Source organism: Hippocampus comes, unplaced genomic scaffold (assembly GCF_001891065.2).
Source record: "Hippocampus comes isolate QL1 unplaced genomic scaffold, H_comes_QL1_v1.1 scaffold71, whole genome shotgun sequence".
In the NCBI taxonomy this organism is placed as follows: Eukaryota; Metazoa; Chordata; class Actinopteri; order Syngnathiformes; family Syngnathidae; genus Hippocampus; species Hippocampus comes.
The window spans coordinates 703,135-707,938 of NW_017805932.1; the positions used below are offsets into that span (position 1 = coordinate 703,135).

The 4,804-nt window shown below is 45.9% G+C and overlaps 1 protein-coding gene across 1 annotated transcript in view; it reads left to right on the forward strand.

Annotated features, from left to right (window-relative positions):
- Positions 1–4,804, forward strand: part of LOC109527985 (glutamate receptor ionotropic, NMDA 2D-like) — a 43,361-nt gene that overhangs the window by 10,560 nt on the left and 27,997 nt on the right. The gene's annotated exons all lie outside the window — the stretch shown is intronic.

The window sequence follows — 4,804 nt, forward strand, 5'->3', positions numbered from 1 at the left end:
TGTGCGCGTGTGCACGTGCGAGGAAGGGTATGATGTGGCTCTTTGCAGCAACACAGTAAAAAAAATTGGCTCTTTGTCTCCGAGGGGTGTAGAAGGGAAAAAAAAACATTTGTGTCTCTGTGCATGTTAGTAATATATTTTTGTGTTACCGCACACTCAGTCTTACTTTCACAAAAAGTATTTAAATAAGAAACTAAAATAAAGCAGGTGAATCTTTAACCTACGGTGACGTGTGACTGCATCACCGGAAGTTGTTTGCGCTCAGCAGTCTGCAGTTCCAGCTTGTGATCAGAGTTGTTGCACTTTATCTTTTATCGTTATCATTATTCTCCTTCAGAGTTTGTTTTGTCCAATTCACTGAGGGAACGAGCAAAAAATGGGAATCTGGAGGGCCGAGAGAAGCATTTTAAAATGGTACACGTGAGCTACGATCGTTAACAGGCTGCCTGAGTGTGCCACATGCCTCAGCGTTAGGCTATAGCTCATCCTGGCGTGCGTGCGTATGCGCGCGTGCGCGGTAACGGGTCGATGGCGGCAAGTTGGTGGATCGAAAAGTAGATCTTCGGTCAAAAAGTTTAAGCACCCCTGATCTGCATCAATACTTTCTACTCATGTATGAGTAATAAGATATTAAGGGGAGTCAGGAGGAAATACAACAGGAATAATCAGAGAAATGAATTTCAACATATCATCTCTCCTTCAAAAGGAATCGTAAGATCACAAAAGACAAGTAGACTGAAAATTGGAATATCAATGTGGGAGAAGGAACAGTAAGACCCTAAAAGAGGACACTAAGATGGTAAAAGAGTTACCAGAGTGTGAAAATAGAATTCCTCAATAAAAGGAAGAAGACCAAGGTTGTGTTCTGTAGACTGTCAATCGTCACCAAAGACAGTCCGGCCGTGGTGTACCTAATCAAGTGTCTGGCATGGACATGCGTGCGCAGGCGTGTTCTTTGAGCGACGCACGCCGGCCGACCAGATATCGCTCGAGTGTTGACGTCATCGGATTCCAACCGAGGCATTTTCGGGGTTGCGCTGGCGATTTGGATCAGTTGCGACGCCATGGGAAGATTCCGAGTGCTAATGAAGCGCCACCTTCGACCAGACTACTCGTTGACGATCGCTTTGATCAATCCATGCAGACGTGCAAATAAGAACAAGTTGATACTCCTCCTGAAGCGGTGCCTGGCCAATAAGACTTTGGGCTGCCTCGTCGTCCCGGCCAAGGGCCCGCCGTGGAAAGTGAGCATTTTGAATAATTAAGAAGCTCAAGTGATTGAAGATGATAAAAGTCAAAGAGATTTACGCTCGCTTTCTTCTCACCATTGCTTCATTTTTTTTTTTTAATTCGCTCCATCTGGGTTTAATTTCCCCCCTACGGGCCCGGCACATTCTCATATGGATTTTTCTCCAGCAGAGTTGCCCGCCCTCGCCTGTGCCGGTGGTGCATATTTGACAAGAAAAATGTTTTGATTTTTTTTTTTTTTCTTTTGCTTTGACGTGACGTCGGGACAGATTATTACAGTTTTTACGTTGCGATTTCGACCCCGCCCACGGAAACTCGTTTCCGTGGCGCTGCAATTTATCCGCCCATCCATCCTTTACCCGAGCCGCTGCACGTGGGTGGTGGGCGTTCCGGAGCCCAATCTTGCGTTCAACAAGTGCTCCATAGATTACAAAAAAATTGAAACTAGAGTTGTGATATGTTCCCAACATACGCGTTGCCTTTGCCTCCACCTGTTCTCCCCTCAGCCAATCAGCTCTCTCCGCCCGTTCGCCTTGTTGTTTCGTCAAGTTCCTGTTTTCCTCTGGCGGAAGCGTGTTGTTGCCAAGCCAGGAAAAAAAATGACATGCTACCCTCACATATTCCGAGAGGAGATTTGTGATGTTCAAACAGGATCATTTTCACATTGAGCCATGAGTGGAGCATCATGGAAACGATTGCGCAAAAATCCCAAAACTTGATCCCACACGGTGAAGAATCGTAGCCGCGCGTCGACTGCCGAATCTTCAAAAGTGACGTGTCGAATGCTTGGAAGTGTTGCCGTCGACTTGTCCAAAGTGAGAGAGTAAATACGAACGCCAAACAGGAACGCTCAATTTGATGTTGTTGAACAACGTCGAGGCCGTAAATATGAAATAAGGTCAAGCTGTTCATCTCGCCGCTACTTCCTGAAATGATGCTTGCGAGGCTGCTGCTGAGTCGATCCATATCTTTGCCATTGATGGCCAAGCGTGACTGAATTATATCCTGGCTTTTCTTCCACAGTGATCTCTCACTCGCAAGAGTATTTCACGTCCGCTAAAATGAAGCCCTAAAAATGGAGATTGGAGGGATCTTGATGAATTGTTCGGTCTCTTCTTTGCGCTCATGCCCGCGCAGGCAGGCGGCCGTTTTGCGGCTGTTGCTGGCTCTCAGCAGGCTTGTAATGACGACGAGACGCTCGCAGCTGCTTTCCACGCATGGCGCGTGGGCGGAAGGCACTTTGCCAGTGCCTGTGCGTCTTCGCCGATCGTACCTTTTTTAATTTGCTGATGCAGGCATGCGTTTTTTTTTTTTTTTGTTTTGTTCCCCCCACCCCCACATGGTGTGCGCGTGTGTTCACGCATGTGACGGGGCGTCGCAGATTTATGGGCTCACCTCCATCGGGCCCGCCGATGTGGGACCGAGCCGTGAATCATCTCGGCCCATAACGAATTGTGATGGGCCACAGTTGAAGAGGAAGGAGGAAGAGGAGGCGGAGCTACGCGTCGAAGATGGAGGATATGCCGTTTCGCCATTTAATGACATTTAAAGGCGAGCCAGAGAGTGCTTAAATGTTTTTCCTCTCGTACAGTTCAGTGTCTTTGGCGTCAGAGATTTACCGGCGGGCCACTAATGAACGCTTTGCAAAGGACTGCGCGGCGGCCAGGAAAAATCATTACCCACAATGCTGCGATGTGGCTGCTGCATTACAGCTGCTCGTGGCCCTGGAATGAACATTTGATGTCTTTTGTAAATGCGCACGTTTGCCCATTTTGACGCGCCATTACGAGCCGTGCCGCCTTTTACGTATGTATGCCAACGTACTCTATGAATGCAATTCTGTATATGTGACACGCAGTCAAGATTCAACCTCACGGTTTTCATGCCTGCTTGTCATTCCATCTGACTTTATACAACGTGATCGTATGGAATCTGAAATCATAGCAAGTGACGTTTTTGTCCTTGAAAGCGGCACCAAATGATCGAAGGCGAGTGTGGACTCAAATTGGTGCCTTGAGACGAGGCACGAAAATATTTGTGCTTTGACTTGAGAGCAAAATTTGGTGATCCAAGCCGTCGTTCGGCTGATTTCTGTGCTCCAACTTGCAGGCCAAAATATGGGCGCTGTACCGATGGCTCCAGTGAACTCAGTTCAGGAAAGACTTTTTCAAGAAAGACTCTTCAACATGCTCACTGGCTCTCCCAGTTGAGGTTTACTCTAAAACGAGATAAAACGAAGCAAATTACACCTGTATTTAAACCTACCGCATACCTTTGCTTTATTCAAATCTGTTTAGCTTAATGCTAACAAACTTCAAAACACCAGTGATAGGCTAGCATCCATGTCGCAGTGTAACCCTTTAAGCAACAGACTTGCACACACAGACGAATGTTGACAGACCATGTCATGATAGTTACAGGCAGTGGTTCTTAACCTGGGTTCGATCGAACCCCAGGGGTTCGACGGAGCCTCTGCCATGGAGGGTAAGACACACCCAACTCAACATGTCAATTAGTTACGACACGCCCGCTTGGCCATCACCGGCTGCAGATGATCACATGACATTGCTTGTCCAATCGGTGCTGTGGGAAATTTAGCTTGCTTTATAGTCAACGTGTGACTGTCGTGATAGTAAGTCGTTCAATTTAAGAAAAAAGTATTCTTATCCATTGGAATTTTATTAACTTTTTTCTGTTTTTAATCAATACGTTTTTTTTAATATCTTTGTAAAAAAAAATATAAATTTATTTTTCACTAATCAAGGGTTTGGTGAATGTGCATATTAATTAGTTGGATTCGGTACCTCTAAGAAGGTCAAGAACCACTGGTTACAGGCATATATTCTTTCTCCTCTGCAAAAAAAAACCCTGCGCAGCGATGCTGTCACCTTTTATGTATAGCCACCGGTCTGTATAATACTGCCCCGAGGTGGCCATGTGCTCACAGCAGATGGAGCTTCACAATGTCTGCTGAATTGAAACAACAAAAAAAAAAGGCTGAACTGATTGAATTCTTTAAATTCTGTTTTGTCATGTCATGATGACAGGTTTCGATAAACTACAATAGTGCTGTTGCGATCACTCTGCATTACCGTCAAGAAAAATAGTATGCGACAATATGGAATGGTGTGGAATATGTTTGCTCTATTAACCATTCGATGGGCTCGTGCCACTGAAGCACAATGGTACAAATGGAGGAGAGTTGACAGTGCATATTGGAACTGGATGGAGTACTTACCCAACGGAGTGCAGCGTACGATGCAAAAATGTTTTTGCGGGCAGAACAAGCCAGTTCAATTATTTTCTTTTCAGGGAAGAAAAAAAAAAGAAAAAGAAATAAAATCTTGCGGCGCGCAGCAACGCTAATCCCACGTTAACTTCCCAGCACGAAGCTTGATGGCGACAATGGGAGAGTTGCCAGAGAGAGAAGAAAGTGGCACAGAAAACATAATTGGACCTAATGAATACGCGGGGGGCTCAAAAACATGGACCAAATGGATCCCGCACTGCCCTACATCCACGACTTGCGCGCGCACACACACACACACACACACAC